Here is a 10,202-nt window from a genome sequence, read left to right on the forward strand (position 1 = left end):
CCCTAACTTCCTCAGATCATATCTCTGAAAACATAGCAAGACAAGATCTAAAATTTGGACCCAAGGTTCAAAATGATTTCAGCTCAATTTTTTTTTTTTTTAGCTTCTAAGACTTCGTAGAGAAAAATTTAGAGTGAAAATTCCACATTGATATGTTTGGAGCAGCGAAACCCTAGAATTTGAAGCTTGATACCAAATGTTATGAAACTAACTCACAAAAATATAGAAAATATAGATCAATGACTTTAAAATCATCCTCTTCGAGGGGGAACCCTCCTTTACATTATGAAAATGAAAAATTCTTGGATGATACAAATGAGAAGACCTCCTTTCTATATATAAGAGTCTAAGGGGTCATAATATAATTAGAGCTGACATAAAAATAATAATTAAGGGCACAACAATAACAATAGTGGGCTTCTATGGGGACAATAATAACAATATGGGGACTACATGGGCACACAAATATAATAAGGGGGTTGCACTAATAACAATAAGGGGTTACACTATTAGTATAGGGACCTAACAAAGTCTCTTGACTCTTGACAGCATATGTTGACATATTAATATTTGGAAAATTTCACCTTTCTAAAACCTACAATCCTAAAACTATTGTTTGGTTTTAGGATCAAACTGAACTATTTTCTGCTGAGACCATGCTAAATGGTTCAAATTTCAATTTTGCACAAATAACACACTTGAATTCTAAATTTATCCACACACCTTTATGAATTTTAATTCATTTACTATTCATAAGTTCCAATTCCATATTAAACAGTAAAATTATTAACTTAGCTAAATGGTATAATAGATATATCTTTCACTTACCTTGTTCTTATAATATAGCATGGCGATCCATTGATATCAATCATTCGAGAACTACTAAAGCATAATTTTCTCAAATATTCTTTAGTTAGTTTCTAAAGTGTTGGGGCAACAAGAGGACCATTGTGTAGGTATTTTGTAGTAGCTTTCATATTTATTTTGATTATAAGCTCCTCAATAATCACATACAACATTAAAATTCTTGAGTGCAAAGTAGGATGGCCAGTACCTCCGTAAACTCTTCCCATTAACTCAAACATGAATCTGAATTTGTTCTACAGGATTGTCACCTTCTGGGGCATTACGAATTATCTGGAGAACTTAAAGAGATCAATCATCATGTATTTTCCAATCAATGTTGTTACACAGTAATTTGTCACCATTGGTCACCGTCCCTGTTTCCCCTTTCCCGCACTTTGGGGGACTCATTCCGCGACCTGTGAGCAGTGACATAACTTAAAAACACTTGCATTATGTTCCCCTAAGTATGGACTTCATGTGCCTTGAAGACATCTCCTGCAAAATATCCCTGAAAAGTGCCCTTTTTCCATTAGCGCGGGTCCACAATGTACTACCCGCGCCAATGAAGGAAATCCTCAAAAGAGGGCGCACCAATTGGCGCTCTGTCTTATACTTACCCCCGCGCCAACCGAGTTTGGAAAAGATTTTTAACAAACGCACACCCGGATGTTTTTTCCCTTCAAATCATGAAGTTTTTGAGGATAATGATAATCTCTTGGATGTCGAGATTCATCATCTATCCCTTACATCTATCCATAATGGCTTTTTGGAGATAATGCCAATCCATAATGGGTGTCTTGATTCATTGTATCTTCTTCCCCTCCTCCATCTATAAAAGCCTGCCCTCATGCATTTGACAAGCTAGTGATAACGCTAGTTTTGAGTGATAGTAAGAGTCTTGGAGCATAGGGAGATTATACTATCAGAAGTCTGAGCTGTGCATTCATAATCAAAGAGAGAGAAAGGTTTATTGCAAGACGTATGTAGCTGTTCGCCCAGCCAGAGGAGGGATTCAATGTCAGAACCTTGGTTGTACTTTTCTCTGTTGATTACTAATTAATAAACGACTATCATTATGGTTCCGATCTTATTGTTCATTATGGTAATGTTTGATCTATATCTTTTCTGACCGATATATGGTTGTATTTAGTGGATTTTATGCTTGTATTCGCTTCGTTCTTTGCATGTGCAGGTATCCATTCACGGAGATCGTGAGGATCGTGACCTACTGGAGCAAGGGAATGGGAGTATCAACTCTTCCACGACACTAGCGTTGGACTTCAGGTTGGTTCTCATAATCCACTTTCAATTTGCAACTAGGAACTTGCATGGTAGCGTTGATTGATTGTTGCTAGACCCATTTTGGGCTAGTGGGATCGCCTCTGTCCGTAGAGGGGATTTACCTCTCCAACAAACATCATCACCACGAGCCTTAAAATCCTTCATATGGGGCTAAATATGTGCCAGATCCTTATCCCTGTAGCCTACACTCACCACTATATAAATATGGTCATCCTTCACTTTAGTAATGATGGAATCATCAATGACTGCTCCTTTCTTATTGGTGAAAACAATGATAGTTCTAGTTCCAAGAGAAAGCCCATCTACATCTGCAACCATGATCTTTTCAAGGAAAGGAACCCAATCTTTTCCCTTTAGGCTTAATCCAGACATATGAGACACATCAAAGAGGCTTCCATTAGTCCTACAGTTAACAGTGGAGTCCATTATGGAGTCCTTATACTGGATGGGCATACTCCACCCTGCAAAAGGTACGATTTTGCCCCCATTTTGAACATGAAAGTCATACAGGGTTTTTTTCTACATGGAGGCCTCATCAGAGTAAGACCCTCAAGCAATTCTTGAACATATGCCCTTCTTTTCCACCTAAGATCTATAGTCAGTACCAAAGTGATAGACTATACCAATGGATCTGAAAAATCTAAATTGGATCATATGTATATATATAGAAAACATTACAACTAATATAACAATACTCAAAATATAGATGAAAATATCCTACAGATCAAAGACCATCTTCTAGTTTAGAATTCATTGACCACTATTACATGTATGATGCACTACCCCATTGTAGGGTTTCCATCCTTCTTGTCATTTATAATATTTGTTATCATGCATGGATCATATTTATACTACTATGCGGTTTAACCAGTTAAATCTCCAATGCATGTCCACATTTCTATATCATGATTCATTCTAAGAGGTGGCTATGGCGGCTATGCATATTAAACCATAATTCACCTCTATACTTCATGGTGTAAACCATTAACTCTATGATAAACTTTTCATTCAAACTTGTGTTCATCCAAATTCCACACTTTTGTTTTACCTATCTAACCCACAACTTCCTTACTTCCAATTGTCACTACATCAGAGATTTCCTTTCAGATACTAGCTTCAAGTTTGTCTATTTCTAAGTTGCAAAAAATGCCAAAATGTTTCAGAGTTTCTGAAATGGGTACATTTAGAAACGTCACATCCCAAAAATGGAAACGTTGTTTGAAACATCAGCCAAAACGTCATATCCATATATATATATATATATATATATATATATATATATATATATATATATATATATATATATATATATATATATATAAGTGAATAACAGATTATCTTACAAGAAAAAAGGGAATAAGACACATAGATTACAATTTAAAAGGATAAACAAATATATATTAACTCTAATATATGATTATGATGGTCAAGTTTTTGCTGATTTTTGGCCAAGTTTTAGACTTTCAGGTGTGGGTACGACTCGAAACGTTGGGTTCTTTGAAGTTTCTACAACATAGGCCTATTGGAATTTTGATACAATTGTTCTGGTCTTTCGCAAGGCTATACTTAGCCAAAATTACACCTATTATCTTATTTCAAACCAACTACTCCTACCATGGGCATCTCATGAAACATGCCAAGTGCGGTTTTCTGCCTGACCTTGAGACCCATACCCTCTTATTTGGCACTTTTCCCAAAGATTTTTATTTCTTTCTTTTCTTCCCACTCTAGAAAATTCATGGAGATTTTATGTGAAACATTTCTCATCACACCCAACCTTCTAACAAACTTTTGAAATGCCACTTTTGACATTCACGATAGATTGTGTTTGAAACCCTTTTTATCACTCCCCACCTAGAAATTTTTTTAAATGATTGCTTCTAATTTAGCCGTCTAGAGCTTGCTTTCTTTGTGCAACTAATGTCATAAGTTTAGTGAACTTACACAAACTAGAATGTATTTCTTATGGATGAAGTCTCTTGATTCTTGATGGCACATGCTCACATATTAATATTTGGAAAATTTCACCTTTCTAAAACCTACAATCCTAAAACTATAATTTGGTTTTAGGATCAAATTGAACTTTTTTCTGCCGAGGCCATGCTAAATGGTTCAAACTTCAGTTTTATTTTAGTTTTGCATAAATAACACACCTCAACTCTAAAATTATCCACACACCTTTATGAAGTTTAATTCATTTGTTGGTTAGAAGTTCCAATTCCATATTAAATAGTAACATTATTGACTCAAGTAACAGGTATAGCAGATATATCTTTAATTTCCCTGTTATAGTAATATAGCACATGTATCCATTGATATCATCATTCAAAAAATACTGAAATATAACTTGTTCAAATCTTTTTTAGTTAGTTTATGAAATGTTGGGGCAGCAAGAGGACCATTATGTAGATCTTTTGTAGTGGCTTACAAATTTATTTTGATTATAAACTTGTCAACAATAACATACAACATTACAAGTCTTGAGTGCAAAGTAGGATGGCCAGTACCACTATAAACTCTTCCCATTAACCCAAACATGACTCTTTCCCATACTCAAATCAGTGCTACTAGATTGTCACATTTTGCGGCATTAGAAATTATCTATAGAGTTAAAATAGATCAATCATAGTGTATCTTCCAATCAACGTCACCTCCACGAGCCTTAAAGTCCTTCATATCGGGCTCAATATGTGCTAGATCCTTATTCCTATAGCCTGCATTCATCACTATATAAATATGGTCATCCTTCATTGTAGTATCAATGGAATCATCAATGTCTCCTCCTTTCTCATTGGTGAAGATAGTGAGAGTTCCAGTTCTAGGAGAAATCCTAGCTACATCTGCAACCACAAGCTTTTCAAGGAAAGGAACACAATATTTTCCCTTTAGGCTTAATCCACGCATATGAGACACATCAAATACACTTCCGTTACTCCTACAATTAATAGTGGAGTCCATTATGAAGTCCTTATACTGGATGGGTATACTCCACCCTCCAAAAGGTACCCTTTTGCCCCCATTTGGAACATGAAAGTCATAGAGGGTTGTTTTTCTCAAGAAGGACTCATCAGAGTAAGACCTTTGGGTGTTGCTTGAACATCTGCCCTTACTTTCCACTTGAGATCTATAGTCAGTACCAAAGTGACATACTATACCAATGGTGTGAAATCTATAATTGGATCATTTTTATATATATAGTGAAAATTACAATTAACATAACAATACTCATACTATATTTGAAAAGATATTACAGATCATGGACCAACTTCTAGTTTACAATTCACTTACCACTATTACATGTACGATGCACTAGCCCATTGTAGAGTTTCCATTCTTTATGTAGTTTATAAGACTTTTTTTCATGCGTGGATCATACCTATACTAATCAATTTGGGGCTTAATTGGTTAAATCTCCAATGCATATCCACTTCTGTAGATCCCGATTCATTGTAAGAGGTGGCTATGGTGGCTTTGCATATTACACCATAACTCACCTATGGACTTGATGGTGTACACCATTAACTCTATGATCAAATTTTCATTCAAACTTGTGTTCTCCAAATTCCACACCATTTTTGTAGCTATCTAATCTACCCCTTCCTTACTTCCAATTGTCACTACATCAGATATTTTCTTACAGATACTAGCTTCAAGTTTGTCTATTGGAATTTTTATACAATCCTTCTGGTCTTTGGCAAGCTTATGTTTAGCCAAAATTATGCCTATTATCTTATTTCAATCCAACTACTCCTACCATGTGCATCTCGTGAAACATGCCAAGTGCAACTTTTCCCTGACCCTGAGATCCATAACCTCTTATTTGTTCCCTTTTCCAAAGCTTTGTCTTTCCTTCTGTTCTTCCCACTCTAGAAAATTATTGGAGATTTTATGTGAAACATTTCTCATCACACCCAACATTCTAACAAACCTTTGAAATTCCACTTTTAATATTCACGGTAGATTGTATTTGAAATGCTTTTTATCACTACCCACCTATCAATTTTTTTAAATGATTCTTCTATTTTAGACGTTTAGAGCTTTCTTTCTTTGTAGGGCTAATGCCATAAGTTTAGTGAACTTAGACAAACTAGAATGCATTTCTTATGGATGAAGTCTCTTGACTCTTGATGGCACATGTTTAAATATTAATATTTGGCAAATTTCACCTTTCTAAAACCTACAATCCTAAAACTATAGTTTGGTTTTAGGATCAAACTAAACTATTTTGAGCTGAGGCCATGCTAGTTGGTTCAAACTTCAATTTCGTTTCAGTTTTGCACAAATAACACACTTGGACTATAAACATTTCAACACACCTTTATGAAGTTTAATTCATTTACTGTTCAGAAGTTCCAATTGCATATTGAACAGTAAAATGATTGACTCAGATAAATGGTATAACAGATATATATTTTTCTTACCTTCTTTTGGTAATATAGCACACGGATCCATTGATATCAATCATTTGAAAACTAATGAATTATAATTTTCTCAAATATTCTTTATCCAATTTATGAAGCATTGGGGAAGAAAGAGGACCATTGTGTACATCTTTTGCAGTGGCTTATAAATATATTTTGATTATAAGCTACTCAATATTCACATACAACAATATTACAAGTCTTGAATGCAAAGTAGGATGGCCAATACCTCTATAAAATATTCCCATTAACCAAAATAAGACTCTCTCTCATACTCCTCAAATAATTTCTACATGATTGTCACCTTTTGGGGCATTGTAAATTATCTGGAGAGCTAAAAGAGGTCGATCGTTATGTATCTACCAATCAATGTCACCTCCATGAGCCTTAAAAGCCTTCATATGGGGCTCAATATGTTCCAAATCCTTATCCCTGGAGCCTGCATTCACCACTATATAAATATGGGCATCCTTGATTTTAGTAATGATGAAATCATCAATGCTTCCTCCTTTCTCATTGGTGAAAATAGTGAGAATTCAAGTTCCAAGAGAAAGAGCAAATACATCTGTAACTATGAGATTTTCAAAGAAACGAATGCAATAGTTTCCCTTTAGGCTTAATCCACACATATGAGATAGATCAAATAGGCTTCCATTAGTCCTATAGTTAACAGTGGAGTCCATTATGGAGTCGTTATACTAGATGGCCATACTCCACCCTCCAAAAGGTACCCTTTTACCCCCATTTTGAACATGAAAGTCATACAAGGTTTTTTTCTGCAAGGAAGCCTCATCAGAGTAAGACCTTCGGGCGATGCTTGAACATCTGCCCTTGTTTTCCACCTGAGATCTATAGTCAGTACCAAAGTGACATACTATACCAATGGATCTATAAGAGAGAGAGAGAGAGAGAATTACAACTAATATAACAATACTCATACTATACTTGAAAATATATTATAGATCAAAGACCAAATTCTAGTTTACAATTCACTGACCACTATTACATGTATGATGCACTAGCCCATTGTAGAGTTGGCATTCTTCATTTCGTTTATAAGAATTGTTGCCATAAATGGATCATATTTATACTAATAAATATGTGGTTTAAATGGTTCAATATCCAATGCATATCCACATTTCTAGATCCCAATTCATTGTAAGAGGTGGTCTGTATCTTACACCATAATTCACCTCTAGACTTCATGGTGTACACCGTTATCTCTTTGATTAATGTTTCATTCAAAATTGTGTTCTTCCAAATTCTAGACTTTTATTGTACCTATCTAATCCACCACTTCCTTACTTCCAATTGTCACTACATCAGATATTTTCTTTCAGATACTAGCTTCAAATTCGTATATTGAAATTTTGATACAATCCTTCCGGTCTTTTAAAAGGTTAAGCGTATCCAAAATTACACCTATTAGCTTATTTCAGACCAACTACACCTACCATGTGCATCTCATGAAATATGCCAAGTTCATTTTTCTGCCTAACCCTAAAACCTGTACCCTCTTATTTGTTCCTTTTCCCAAAGCTTTCTCTTTCCTTCTATTCTTCCCACACTAGAAAATTCATGGAGATTTTATGTGAAACATTTCTCATCACACCCAACCTTATAACAAAATTTTGAAATTCCACTTTTGACATTCACGATAGATTTTATTTGAAACCTTTTTTATCACTCCCACCTAGCAAATTGTTTAAGTGATGCTTCTAATTTACTCATCTAGAGCTTGCTTACTTTGTGCAACTAATGCCATAAGTTTAGTGAAGTTCTACAAACTAGAATGCATTTCTTATGGATGAAGTCTCTTGACTCTTGATGGAACATGTGAAAATATTAACATTTGGAAAATATCACCTTTCTAAACCCTACAATCCTAAAACTATACTTTGGTTTTAGGATCAAACTAAACTATTTTCTACTGAGGCCATGCTAAATGGTTCAAACTTTAGTTTCGTTTCAATTTTGCACAAATAACACACTTGGAATCTAAACTTATCCACACACATTTATGAATTTTAATTCATTTACCATTCAGAAGTTCCAATTCCACATTAAATACTAAAATTATTGACTCAGCTGAATGGTATAACAAATATATCTTTCGCTTGCACTGTTCTGGTAATATAACATGCGGATCCATTGATATCAATCATTGAAAAACTATTGAAGTATAATTTACTCAAATCTTCTTTAGATAGTTTCTAAAGTGGTGGGCAAACAAGAGGATCATTGTGTATGCCTTTTAAAATGGATTAAAAATTTATTTTTACTATAAGCTCCTCAATAATCATGTACAACATTACAAGTCTTGAGTGGAAAGTAGGATGGTCAGTACCTCCATAAACTCTTCCCATTAACCCAAACATGACTCTTTACCATACTCCTGAAATCAGTGCTATAGGATTGTCACCTTCTAGGGCATTATAAATTATCTCAAGAGGTAAAATAGATTGATCATCATGTATCTACCAGTCAACATCACGTCCATGAGCCTTAAAAGCCTTCATACGGGGCTCATTATGTGGCAGAACCTTCTCCCTAGAGCCTGCATTCACCACTATATAAATATGGTCATCCTTCACTTTCGTAATGATGGAATTATCAATGGATCCTCCTTTCTCATTGGTGAAAACAGTGAGAGTTCCAATTCCGGGAGAAAGCCCAGCCACATATGCAACCATGAGCTATTCAAGGAAAGGAATGCAATATTTTCACTTTAGGTTTAATCTACAGATATGAGACACATCAAAGAGGCTTCCATTAGTCCTACTGTTAAAATGGAGTCCATTATGGAGTCATTATACTGGAGGCACATACTCCACCCTGCAAAAGGTAGCATTTTTCCCCCATTTTGAACATGAAAGTCATACAGGGTTGTTTTCTGCAAAAAGGCCTCATCGGAGTAAGTCCTTCAGGCGATGTTTGGACATATTCCCTTGTTTCCGACCCGAGATGCACTCCTCCTTACCAATCTTCCCAATTTCCATAATCCCATCCTCATCTTGCCAATTTCGTTCACATACCATCGACTTACTAAAATAAGAAGAATACGAAGATTGTGATAGGACAAAAAAAATTGCATTTTCCTAAGTTCTTTAAACATGAAAGAAATTAAAATAAAATCAACCTTTGTGTTTCAATTTTTGCAATGGACAATATAGATACAATGCAAATGGAAGGACGAAACTCATTTTCTTGCACTTAGAAATTATTACCAAAATTGATGCAGACTGAGGGGAAACTCCTTTCAACAGATTTAGAACAAATACAAGGGGTAAAATAACTTTTAACTTGCAATTTATGTAAAATATCCTACAAATGTTATAGAAAATTAGGTCGCGACAATAAATTTTTTATTTTTTCTATTGCATCTTGAGCAATGAATATTTATTTAACATAAGGAAAAACTGAACAGAATTTTCTTTTCACGACTCATTTTTATAGTGGGTTGTTTTAGCACATCTCAATCTGAACAAAATGTAAAACACTTTTTCAAAAACAACATCTGTTTTACTTGCATGTTTGAGCATGTTGGTACCAGAGATCTCAATCAAATTTACCAAAACAACTCCCTTGCGACAAAGGGTTTTTTTCCTTTTAGGAAAGAAGGAAATGGACGAT

At 34.8% G+C, this 10,202-nt stretch overlaps 4 pseudogenes; all 4 read right to left on the minus strand.

The window, feature by feature from the left end:
* Nucleotides 1-739: 739 nt before the first annotated feature.
* On the minus strand, nt 740-2,659 carry LOC149141073 (aminomethyltransferase, mitochondrial-like; annotated as a pseudogene).
* Nucleotides 2,660-4,342: 1,683 nt separating this feature from the next.
* On the minus strand, nt 4,343-5,721 carry LOC149141074 (aminomethyltransferase, mitochondrial pseudogene; annotated as a pseudogene).
* Nucleotides 5,722-6,480: 759 nt separating this feature from the next.
* LOC149141075 (aminomethyltransferase, mitochondrial pseudogene) lies at nt 6,481-7,279 on the minus strand (annotated as a pseudogene).
* Nucleotides 7,280-8,653: 1,374 nt separating this feature from the next.
* On the minus strand, nt 8,654-9,582 carry LOC149141076 (aminomethyltransferase, mitochondrial pseudogene; annotated as a pseudogene).
* Between the last annotated feature and the right edge of the window lie 620 nt (nt 9,583-10,202).

This window comes from Pinus tabuliformis, chromosome X (genome assembly GCF_031772625.1).
Source record: "Pinus tabuliformis cultivar Carrire ecotype Pingquan chromosome X, CPIR1, whole genome shotgun sequence".
Taxonomy (NCBI): Eukaryota; Viridiplantae; Streptophyta; class Pinopsida; order Pinales; family Pinaceae; genus Pinus; species Pinus tabuliformis.